Below are 12,795 nucleotides of genomic sequence, written 5' to 3' on the forward strand. Positions count from 1 at the left end.
CGGGCTGCATTCATGTTGTAGACTCTTTCTCCACAACACAGACCTATATGTTTCTTTGCCTCTTCACATGGTGCTGGTCTCTCTTTACTCCATATGAGAAAAATGCAAAGAAGAAAAATTACCGCTTTTATCATCACTGCATTACAAACTCTTATTTTTTCAGTTCTGTAACTTTTTGATTACTTTATATAACACAAATACTCATTAAGCGTCTTTTTTTTGCACCATGTTCTCTTATATGCAGTGGTGATATCTCTGTATGTAAGACAAATAAGATCCCTGCTCTCACAGAAATTATAATTTATGAAACTAAATTATTCTGGTGTTTTATTATAAAGCAATTTAGCAAATTAGAGGTAATTGAGAAGAAAAGCAGGAAACACTAATTCATGCCAAACACAATTATTGTTAGCATTTTAATCTCTTTGTTTCTATTTTTTTTCTTCTGCCAGAATTTGTTGTTGTTGTTTTCCCTTTTGGGTGAATGGCTGCGGGGAAAGGGAGGTGCTGTTTAACATACCAGGTCCTACATTTTTGCACTTGTGAATATGTGTCCATGTAACTGCATAATTCTCATGGCCATCATTTTGATACTCTATAATGCTCACATGTTTATTATTTCTTGGCACTGGCAATTGGGTAAGACCTCAGGTTCACATATCCCATCCTTAGGAATAACTGGTCTACCCTGGAGTTTGTGAGAAATGCTCCTTATAGCTCCAAATGATCTTTTAACTTCAGACTTGTTGATCAGAGGTCACTGGGTCTATAACAGACTCACACAGAAAGGAGACCTGTATTTATGCTATTGACCAATGCTACGACACACTTTCCCATAGAAATAATGTGATGAATAATCTTCAATTCCTAGACCAGTCCAGATCATGAGGATTATGGTTTTTTTGGTTTTTTCTTTTGTTGTTGTTGTTTATTTGTTTTTTGCTTATGATGTACTTAGTGTACTCTTGGCATTATGCTTCTTCAAAAATTTAATTGGCTTCGAACACCAGAATCATAAACTAAACCATTGTTATCAAAATGGTACTAGGTGAAAATATGTTCAGCATTACAAATAACTGCCATACAAATGAATTTTTGGACATGACTTATTTATAAAGTGTTGACTGATATAGCAATGTTATTTTTCCTTGTTAAAGGGAATAATTGCCAATGGATAGAATCAATTGTATTCATCTATTTATTTCATCCAGATACAATGCAGTTGGGTCATCTTTGCTTGAAAAACTATCTCTGGCTTTAGTGATATTATTTGAAATACTTCAGATAACAGGACCTAGAATTTAGTCCTCAAATCCCAAATGTGTGCAAAGAATTATCTAGGTTTCTGAGGGTGTGCCAAAATAAAGGCATGACCCTCAACTAGCTTCTGATTTCAAGGGAGAGAGTTGCATGTTAACAACTAAGTACAACCATGAGCCAGAATGAAGGAGAGTGCCACAACAGTGGTAGAAGCTTTGAAGAAAGTAAAAAGACCTCAAACAATGGAAGAAAATTTTTGTAAGTCATATATCCAATATGGGACTTGTATATAGAGTATATGAGGAACTACTACAACTCAATAATAAAAAGACAAATGATTCAGTTTAAAGATAGGCAGAAGGGGCTTCCCTGGTGGCGCAGTGGTTGAGAATCTGCCTGCCAATGCAGGGAACACGGGTTCGAGCCCTGGTCTGGGAAGATCCCACATGCTGCGGAGCAACTAGGCCTGTGAGCCACAACTACTGAACCTGCACGTCTGGAACCTGTGCTCCGCAACAAGAGAGGCCGCGATAGTGAGAGGCCCGCGCACGGCGATGAAGAGTGGCCCCCGCTTGCCACAACTGGAGAAAGCCCTCGGACAGAAACGAAGACCCAACACAGCCAAAAATAAATAAATAAATAAATAAATAATAATTAAAAAAAAAAAAAAAAAGGCAGAAGATCTGGACAGTTCTCCAAATAAGATACACAAATGGCCAATAAGCAAATGAAAGTATAACATCATAAACCATCAGGAAAATGCATATCAAAACCACAATACCGTTTCATACTAATAAAAGGGACCCATAATAACAAGTGTTAGTGAGGATGTGGAAAAATTAGAACACTCATACATTGCTGATGGGAATGTAAAATGGTGCAGCTGCTTTGGAAGCTGTCCAGCATTTCTTCAAGAGGCTAAATATAAAGTGACAATATGACTCAGCTATTCCACTCCTAGGTAAATACCTAAGAGTAATGAAAATTTATAACCACACAAAAGCATGTACATGAATGTTTATAGCAGCATTATTCACAACAGCCAAAAAGTGGAAATAACCTGAATGTCCATCAACTGATGAACGGATAAATAAAATGTGGTATAACCATATAATGGAATATTATTCAGCAATAAAAAGAAATGAAGTACTGGCACATGCTACAACATGGATGGACCTTGAAAACAGGCTAAGTGAAAAAAGCCAGTCACAAAAGACCACACATTATATGATTCTATTTAAATGAAATATCCAGGGACTTCCCTGGCTGGCCAGCGGTTAAGACTCCACGCTTCCACCATAGGGGACGTGGGTTTGATCCCTGTTCGGGGAACTAAGATCCTGTGTACCACATGGTGCGGCCAAAAAGAAAAAAGAAAAAAGAAATATCCAGAATAGACAAATCCACAGGAATAGAAAGTAGACTAGTGGTTGCCTTGGGCTAGGGTTAGTGGGTGATGCCTAAGGGGTACAGGATTTCTCTGAGGTAGTGAAAATGATCTAAAATTGATTGTGGTAATGGTTGCTCCGAATATACGAAAAAGTCATTGAATTGTACACTATTTTTAAATGGGTGAATTTTATGGTATGTGAGATCTCTCAATAAAGCTGTTTTTAAAAAAGAATTTGGGATATTTGGGAGCAAGAATGGGGAGTGACTGCAAATCGTCATGAGGAATTTTTTAGAGTGGTGAAAATGTTCTAAAATTGGATCATCGTAATGGCTTCACAACTCTAAGTTTACTAAAAATCATTCAAGTACACCCTTAAAATGAGTGAAATTTATGGTATATAACTTACCTATCAATAAAACTTTTTTTAAAGTCAACTCTTAGAGGATTTGAGATTCCAGCTCAGAAAGGCAAGAAATATTTTTGGTCAGAACTCAAATTCCTGGAATAGTCACTCTCCCTGAGGCCGAAGACAAGCTCCCTGTAAGACAGCATTGTCTGTGGTCAGCCTGGTACCACGGAGAGATCTGTGGCCACCCACAGGAACCAGAGGCAGAGCTGCTAGCGATAGTATCTCACAAATTCCAGCTCACTAGTCATGTGTTGATTTTCAGCTGGCTAGATGGCAGAAAATGGGCAACTTGTGAAGATGGGCGTTTCTGCATGGCCCCACCTGAACCTCTAGAGCACAGACCTCTATGTATAGTGGGATTCCCAGCAGAGCTCTATCATCCGTCATGACTTCTTACACTGGAGTTATTCTTGAACAGTAGTTATCTGAGCTCCTGGGTTGGTTTCTGGTGGATGAAATGGCCTAAATACCCCTAGAGAATTCCATAGGTTAAATAAGTAGTGGAGGTGTAGTGGTGGTGGGCATTGGGGGTGGATGGGGGAGGGTGCTGTTCATCTACATAACTCCAGGAGAAGTCAGAGTTCAGAGTTTTTAGACAGTGAGGGAGAAAGCAGAGAAGTAGAGCAGCACCTAGCTGGTACCTCTGTCCCCTCCCATGCCTGGCAGACCAGAACACATCCATATGGTAGCCACCTATGCAGGCAGATCAGCACCATGACCCAGAGACAGGCATGTCTGACCCTGGACAGTGCTGACAGAGCTTCATCCGACTACCTGATTTCTCTGACAGTCAGGCATACCAGGATTCGTCTAAGACCACTTAGCAGGTAAATACTTGAAATCTAGTTTCTGGTCAAACTTGTAACACTGGTCACTATAAGCTTAACTACCTACTATGATACTCACATCAAACTCACTCCAGAGGGATCCCACCAAACCCTTCAAGTAGCACCTGGATGCAATGCTGTATATATCAGCCTTGGTCTTAAGCTAAGAGCTATCATCCGCTGGGAACCCAACTAATGGGGCCCACTGAATGGTACCTCATCCAAGATTAACACCATACCAAGCGACAGAATACAGAAAACCATTGAAGGAGAAATTAAGTTGAAGGTTTACATACTGGGACAGCCCATCTAATCTGTGTGGGTTAAAGCTCTCAGGCTGGGCTAGAGACAAGTACTTAAGCAATAAAATCTCCGGGGGAAAAAAATCAGGAGAGCTGGAAATGTCACTGTGGGGGTGATCTGCAAAGAGTAAGCAGTAGAGATGGCATGGTCACTAGGTCTACATGAAGCTGGGCTTAAATTCTTGCTCTGCCGTTTACTAGCTAAGTATCTAAGGAGTGAAGTTACTTTTGCCAGCTAAACCTCAAGTTCATCATCTGTAAATCCATCTTGTTTTTATCAGATGTGAAATTAGATTTTTTTTCTATACCCCTGAAGCCACAGAAATAAATGAGCTCTTCTCCCTAACCCCTCAGGAAAAGATACAGCATAAGAGGGAAAGGACAGAAAGATATAATTATACAAAAAAATGGTAAACATTTAGATGAGGACAGATTTCATTATTTCCTGGCATCCAGAGTTTAGTGCAAAGTGAAAACAGTAATTTCTCAGGTCATATACTAGTTTACTATATCGATAGGCAGGTCAGGAGTAGAAATGACTCTGAATTTGGATCCATCAGGATCTGAGTTTTAATTCTGGCTTCACCATTTACTAGTTCTATGAACCTCAGCAAGTCACAACATTCCCAGCCTTCAGATTTACCATCTTGGAAGTGGTCATAACACTCCCCATCTTTTAGGTTTGGGTTAAGAATTAAATGAGGCCTCATAAAGATGTTTGTAACTTTAATCCGCAAAATGACAGAGGCTTCTGTCATGAAAAAGAATCAGTTATAAAACATTTATTGCTTTTCTGAACCCAATTTGTCAGGTAGGTATATACACCACAATTAAAGGAATATTGTACTCACAACTGTAATTTAGATAATGTTTGGTTTCTAGCAAATTTGGTATGTTCTAGATTCAGAGGTTCAACCTTGGCTACACATTAGAAATCACTCAAGGGGCTTTAAATATTGATGTCCATGCTTCCCCTGAAGAAATTCTGTTTTAATTGGTCTGCAGTATGGTTAGGGTAATGTGATTTCTAGAAACCCTCAAGGTGATTCTAATGTTCAGCCAAGCTTGAGGCCCACTACTCTAGAGAAAATTGACAAAAATACAATCTGGGGTAACCAAACCATTGAACTGTACTGTATATTTAGCTAATCTAGCCTGCGTCTAGCCTGAAGTGGGGATTAAGCTGGATGAGCCCTGATACAGTGAAGACAAGGCTCAGCTTCTTGTTCCAAGCCCTGTCCATCCTCATGAATCATTGGACTCATGACACCTTCCTCTTGCTGGTCTCGCCAGGTACCCTCAGAAAAGTCTTCTATGGCCAGGCTGTGCTGTGGTTGGGACCACCTCTGGTTGTATAATCGGTGTTCTCCAGAGAAACAGAACCAAAAGGATGTGTGTGTGTACATATATAATAATTATAAGGAAATGGCTCATACTTTTGTAGAGGCTAAGAGTCTCAACACCGGCACTGACAACAAGGAGACCCAGGAAAGCCAGTGGTGTATTTCCAGCAGGCTTGAGATTCAGGAAGAGCCAATATTTCAGTTAGAATCTGAAGTCAGGAAAAAACCCTGATATTTCAGCTAGAAGGCAGTCAGGCAGGAGGAGTTTTCTCTTACTCACAGGAAGGTCAACCTTTTTGATCTGTGAAGGCCTTCAACTGATTGGATGAGACCCACCCACACTGGGGAGGGCAATCTGCTTTACTCAATCTATTGATTCAAGTGTTAATCTTATCCAGAAACACTCTCACAAACACACCCAGAATAATTTTTGATCAAATGTCTGGGCATCCTGTGGCCAAGTCAACACATAAAATTAACCATCATAGTAGTATTTGATCTTAAGATGCCCCATCTGCTGCCTCTACAGGAAGCACAAAAGGGTGCCCAGGAGCAGGGGTAAGGAGACTCTGGGACAGATGTCTGTAGCATAGTTTCTTGGCAATTGATGGGAAGGAATGAGAAATTCATAAACTGCCATGTTATTTATTTCCATATCTATGTTTCTAAATCATTTAATAGTAATGGCTTCAAGAGCTGCTACAACAAATTCTGTTTCCTTCCCAAGCATTTGGGTCATTTAAAGGGGAAAAAAGCCAAATAATTGGCAACACACAAATGCAGTTCTCCCTCACTCAACATCTTTACTTCAATATTACTGAGTTACCTTAATCTTAATTAAAACAGAATACTGTTTTAGTAAAAGCATTAGGGCTATTTAAGAATCTTCACCACTACTCCATCCCATTCCTAGATAATTCTTTTTTTCTACTTTGCTTGGGTTCTTAAAGTTTTATATTAGTTTTTCCCTTGCCTACCTCATCCACCTGTGTCGTTGGAACTTATCACTGATTCTAAATGCTAAGTTCTAATTGTTAAACAGAAGCTTCTCTCTGCACTCTCACCTATTTCAAACTCCTACAGTCTGGAAATGATACCCACTCTTTTAGAAGCTCAGTTCTTTTCAGAGTAAGCCAAAGTCAGCTGAAATCTGATTACTTTCTTTTTTTCTTTTAACATCTTTATTGGAGTATAATTGCTCTACAATGTTGTGTTAGTTGCTGCTGTATAACAAAGTGAATCAGCTATACATCCAATAAAGATGTTAAAAAAAAAAGAAAAGGAAAGGAAAATTACTCTGGCTGTGGTGTGGAGTATGGATCTGAGAAACAGAAATGGATGTGGGGAGACCTGCAGTAGTGCAGGTGAGAGGTGGTGGTAACATGTACTAACAAGATGGGAGAGTGAAAACAGAAATGGACGGGTTAGCCATGTATTGAGGAGGAAAAATCAATAAGCTGTAGTAATGGATTGGTAGGGTAATGAGTGATCACTAACATTTATTGAAGGTTTACCAAGTGGTAGGTTTTACATTGTCTTACTTAATCCTCATTGCAACTGTAAAATGTGGGAATTTGCCATCTCAATTACATAGATCAGGAGGTTTGGAGAGGTTCAATAACTTGCCAAGTGGGAAAGTGGCAGAGTCTTAGCTGACTCATGGCCAGCACCCTTGACCACTGTACAGGAATGGATGTAAGGAAAGTTTGGAGGAGAGATGGAGAAGGTACCAAGAATCACCCCTAGATTTCTGCCTTCCTGTTTTGATGACTGGTGGTGTCATTCACTGAGGCAAAGAAAACCGGGTGAGGCCCAGCTTTGTAGTGGAAGAGCATTTATTGTGTATATCTTGAGTGATCTTCCATAAGATCACATTTTAGTGATCTTATTCAAGTTCAAATTATGCTCTGGCACAATCACCCAAGAAGTTTGTGATATATACAGCTTTTGTTTACTTAAACTAAGCCAGAAAATATGCCTCATGATTGTACTCATCCTATCTTTATAGAGAGGGAACAGTTAATCATTCCAACTCTATTGTACTTCAGTAGCTGGTTCATTTTTTTGTTTATATTGTAATTGTCTCTTCTCCTCTAGATTGTAAACAATTCCTTTGGTTCCAAGTATCTGATGTGGGAAATGATGTCGGTTCAGTAACTGCTTGCTGGAAGAACGTAAGATTAATAGCAAATATTTAAATAGTACTTTACATATTTCAGACAGAAATTTCACTTCATATGGTCCCGAAGAGAAGACTTATTAGATTTTATTTCTAGTTCTAATTTTTTTTATTTTTTATTTTTATTTTTTAACATCTTTATTGGACTATAATTGCTTTACAATGGTGTGTTAGTTTCTGCTGTATAACAAAGTGAATCAGCTATACATATACGTATATCCCCATTTCTCCAACCTCTTGCATCTCCCTCCCACCCCTCTAGGTGGACAAAAAGCACTGAGCTGATCACCCTGCGCCATGCGGCTTCTCCCCATTAGCTATCTATTTTACGTTTGATAGTGTATATATGTCAATGCCATTCTCTCACTTCATCCCAGCTTACCCTCCCCCCTCCCGGTGTCCTCAAGTCCATTTTCAACGTCTGCATCTTTATTCCTGTCCTGCCCCTAGGTTCTTCAAAAAGATTTTTTTTTATTCCATATATATGTGATAGCATACGGTATTTGTTTTTCTCTTTCTGACTTATTTCACTCTGTATGACAGACTTTTTAAAGGAATCTCCATACTGTTCTCCATAGTGGCTGTATCAATTTACATTCCCACCAGCAGTGCAAGAGGGTTCCCTTTTCTCCACACCCTCTCCAGCATTTGTTGTTTGTAGATTTTCTGATGATGCCCATTCTAACTGGTGTGAGGTGATACCTCATTGTAGTTTTGATTTGCATTTCTCTAATAATTAGTGATGTTGAGCAGCTTTTCATGTGCTTCTTGGCCATCTGTATGTCTTCGTAGGAGAAATGTCTATTTAGGTCTTCTGACCATTTTTGGATTGGGTTGTTTGTTTCATTAATATTGAGCTTCATGAGCTGTTTTTATATTTTGGAGATTAATCCTTTGTCCGTTGATTCATTTGCAAATATTTTCTCCCATTCTGAGGGTTGTCTTTTCGTCTTGTTTATGGTTTCCTTTGCTGTGCAAAAGCTTTGAAGTTTCATTAGGTCCCATTTGTTTATTTTTGTTTTTATCTCCATTACTCTAGGAGGTGGATCAAAAAAGATTTTGCTGTGGTTTATGTCAAAGAGAGCTCTTCCTATGTTTTCCTCTAAGAGTTTTATAGTGTCCATTCTTACATTTAGGTCTCGAATCCATTTTGAGTTCATTTTTGTGTATGGTGTTAGGGAGTATTCTAATTTCATTCTTTTACATGTTGCTGTCCAGTTTTCCCAGCACCACTTATTGAAGAGACTGTCTTTTCTCCATTGTATATCCTTGCCTCCTTTGTCATAGATTAGTTGACCATAGGTACGTGGGTTTATCTCTGGGTTTCTATTGTGTTCCATTGATCTATGTTTCTGTTTTTGTGCCAGTACCATATTGTCTTGATTACTGTAGCTTTGTAGTATAGTCTGAAGTCAGGGAGTCTGATTCCTCCAGCTCCTTTTTTTCCCTCAAGACTGCTTTGGCTATCGGGGTCTTTTGTGTCTCCATACAAATTTTAAGATTTTTTGTTCTAGTTCCGTAAAAAATGCCATTGGTAACTTGATAGGGATTGCACTGAATCTGTAGATTGCTTTAGGTAGTATAGTCATTTTCACAATATTGATTCTTCCAATCCAAGAACATGGTATATCTCTCCATCTGTTGGTATCATCTTTAATTTCTTTCATCAGTGTCTTATAGTTTTCTGCATACAGGTCTTTTGTCTCCCTAGGTAGGTTTATTCCTAAGTATTTTCTTCTTTTTGTTGCAATGGTAAATGGGACTGTTTCCATAATTTCTCTTTCAGATATTTCATCATTAGTGTATAGGAATGCAAGAGATTTCTGTGCATTAATTTTGTATCCTGCAACTTTATCAAATTCATTGATTAGCTCTAGTAGTTTTCTGGTGGCATCTTTAGGATTATCTATGTATAGTATCATGTCCTCTGCAAACAGTGACAGTTTTACTTCTTCTTTTCCAATTTGTATTCCTTTTATTTCTTTTTCTGCTCTGATTGCCGTGGCTAGGACTTCCAAAACTATTTTGAATAATAGTGGTGAGAGGGGACATCCTAGTCTTGTTCCTGATCTTAGAGGAAATGCTTTCAGTTTTTCACCATTGAGAATGATGTTTGCTGTGGGTTTGTCGTATATGGCCTTTATTATGTTGAGGTAGGTTCCCTCTACGCCCATTTTCTGGAGAGTTTTTATCATAAATGGGTGTTGAATTTTGTCAAAAGCTTTTTCTGCATCTATTGAGATGATCATATGGTTTTTATACTTCAATTTGTTAATATGGTTTATCACATTGATTGATTTGTGTATATTGAAGAATCCTTGCACCCCAGGGATAAATCCCACTTGATCATGGTGTATGATCCTTTTAATGTGTTGTTGGATTCTGTTTGCTAATATTTTGTTGAGGATTTTTGCATCTATATTCATCAGTGATATTGGTCTGTAATTTTCTTTTTTGTAGTGTCTTTGTCTGGTTTTGGTATCAGGGTGATGGTGCCCTCATAGAATGAGTTTGGGAGTGTTCCTTCCTCTGCAACTTTTGGGAAGAGTTTGAGAAGGATGGGTGTTAGCTCTTCTCTAAATGTTTGATAGAATTCACCTGTGAAGCCATCTGGTCCTGGTTTTTGTTTGTTGGAAGATTTTTAATCACAGTTTCAATTTCATTACTTGTGATTGGTCTGTTCATATTTTCTGTTTCTTCCTGGTTCAGTCTTGGAAGGTTATACCTTTCTACGAATTTGTCCATTTCTTCCAGGTTGTCCATTTTATTGGCATAGCGTTGCTTGAAGTAGTCTCTTAGGATGCTTTGTATTTCTGCGGTGTCTGCTGTAACTTCTCCTTTTTCATTTCTAATTTTATTGATTTGAGTCCTCTCCCTCTTTTTCTTGATGAGTCTGGCTAATGGTTTATCAATTTTGTTTATCTTCTCAAAGAACAAGCTTTTAGTTTTATTGATCTTTGCTATTGTTTTCTTTGTTTATATTTCATTTTTTCTGCTCTGATCTTTATGATTTCTTTCCTTCTGCTAACTTTGGGTTTTGTTTGTTCTTCTTTCTCTAGTTCCTTTAGGTGTAAGGTTAGATTGTTTACTTGAGATTTTTCTTGTTTCTTGAGGTAGGCTTGTATAGCTATAAACTTCCCTCTTAGAACTGCTTTTGCTGCATCCTATAGGTTTTGGATTGCCGTGTTTTCATTGTCATTTGTCTCTAGGTATTTTTTGATTTCCTCTTTGAGTTCTTCAGTGATCTCTTGGTTGTTTAGTAACGTATTGTTTAGCCTCCATGTGTTTGTGTTTTTTACGTTTTTTTCCCTGTAATTGATTTCTAATCTCATAGCGTTGTGGTCAGAAAAGATGCTTGATATGATTTCAATTTTCTTAAATTTACTGAGGCTTGATTTGTGACCCAAGATGTGATCTATCCTGGAGAATGCTCCATGTGCACTTGAGAAGAAAGTGTAATCTGCTGTTTTTGGATGGAATGTCCTATAAATATCAATTAAATCTATCTGGTCTATTTTGTCATTTAAAGCTTGTGTTTCCTTATTTATTTTCATTTTGGATGATCTGTCCATTGGTGTAAGTGAGGTGTTAAAGTCCCCCACTATTATTGTGTTACTGTCGATTTCCTCTTTTATAGCTGTTAGCAGTTGCCTTATGTATTGAGGTGCTCCTATGTTGGGTGCATATCTATTTATAATTGTTATATCTTCTTCTTGGATTGATCCCTTGACCATTATGTAGTGTCCTTCCTTGTCTCTTGTAACATTCTTTATTTTAAAGTCTATTTTATCTGATATGAGTATAGCTACTCCAGCTTCCTTTTGATTTCCATTTGCATGGAATATCTTTTTCCATCCCCTCACTTTCAGTCTGTATGTGTCCCTAGGTCTGAACTGGGTATCTTGTAGACAGCATATATATGGGTCTTGTTTTTGTATCCATTCAGCAAGCCTGTGTCTTTTGGTTGGAGCATTTAATCCATTCATGTTTAAGGTAATTACCCATATATATGTTCCTATAACCATTTTCTTAATTGATACAGGCTTGTTTTTGTAGGTCCTTTTCTTCTCTTGTGTTTCCCAGTTAGAGAAGTTCCTTTAGCATTTGTTGTAGAGCTGGTTTGGTGGTGCTGAATTCTCTTAGCTTTTGCTTGTCTGTAAAGCTTTTGATTTCTCCATCAAATCTGAATGAGATCCTTCCAGGTAGAGTAATCTTGGTTGTAGGTTCTTCCCTTTCATCACTTTAAGTATATCATGCCACTTCCTTCTGGCTTGTAGAGTTTCTGCTGAGAAATCAGCTGTTAACCTTATGGGAGTTCCCTTGTATGTTAATTGTTGTTTTTCCCTTGCTGCTTTCAATAATTTTTCTTTGACTTTAATTTTTGCCAATTTGATTACTATGTGTCTTGGCATGTTTCTCCTTGGGTTTATCCTGTATGGGACTCTCTGTGCTTCCTGCACTTGGGTGGCTATTTCCTTTCCCACGTTAGGGAAGTTTTCAACTATAATCTCTTCAAATATTTTCTCTGGTCCTTTCTCTCTCTCTCTCCTTCTGGGACCCCTATAATGCAAATGTTGTTGCGTTTAATGTCCCAGAAGCCTCTTAGGCTGTCTTCATTTCTTTTCATTCTTTTCTCTTTATTCTGTTCTGCAGCAGTGAATTCCACCATTCTGTCTTCCAGGTCACTTATCCGTTCTTCTGCCTCAGTTATTCTGCTATTGATTCCTTCTTGTGCAGTTTTCTTTTCAGTTATTGTATTGTTCATCTCTGTTTGTTTGTTCTTTATTTCATCTAGGTCTTTGTTAAACATTTCTTGCATCTTCTCTATCTTTGCCTCCATTCTTTTTCCGAGGTCCTGGATCATCTTCACTATCATTATTCTGAATTCCTTTTCTGGAAGGTTGCCTATCTCTACTTCATTTATTTGTTTTTCTGGGGTTTTATCTTGTTCCTTCATCTTGTACATAGTCCTCTGCCTTTCATCTTGTCTACCTTTCTGTGAATGTGGTTTTTGTTCCACAGCCTGCAGGATTGTAGTTCTTCTTGCTTCTGCTGTCTGCCCTCTGATGGATGAGCCTATCT

Source organism: Balaenoptera acutorostrata, chromosome 6 (assembly GCF_949987535.1).
Source record: "Balaenoptera acutorostrata chromosome 6, mBalAcu1.1, whole genome shotgun sequence".
Lineage (NCBI taxonomy): Eukaryota > Metazoa > Chordata > Mammalia > Artiodactyla > Balaenopteridae > Balaenoptera > Balaenoptera acutorostrata.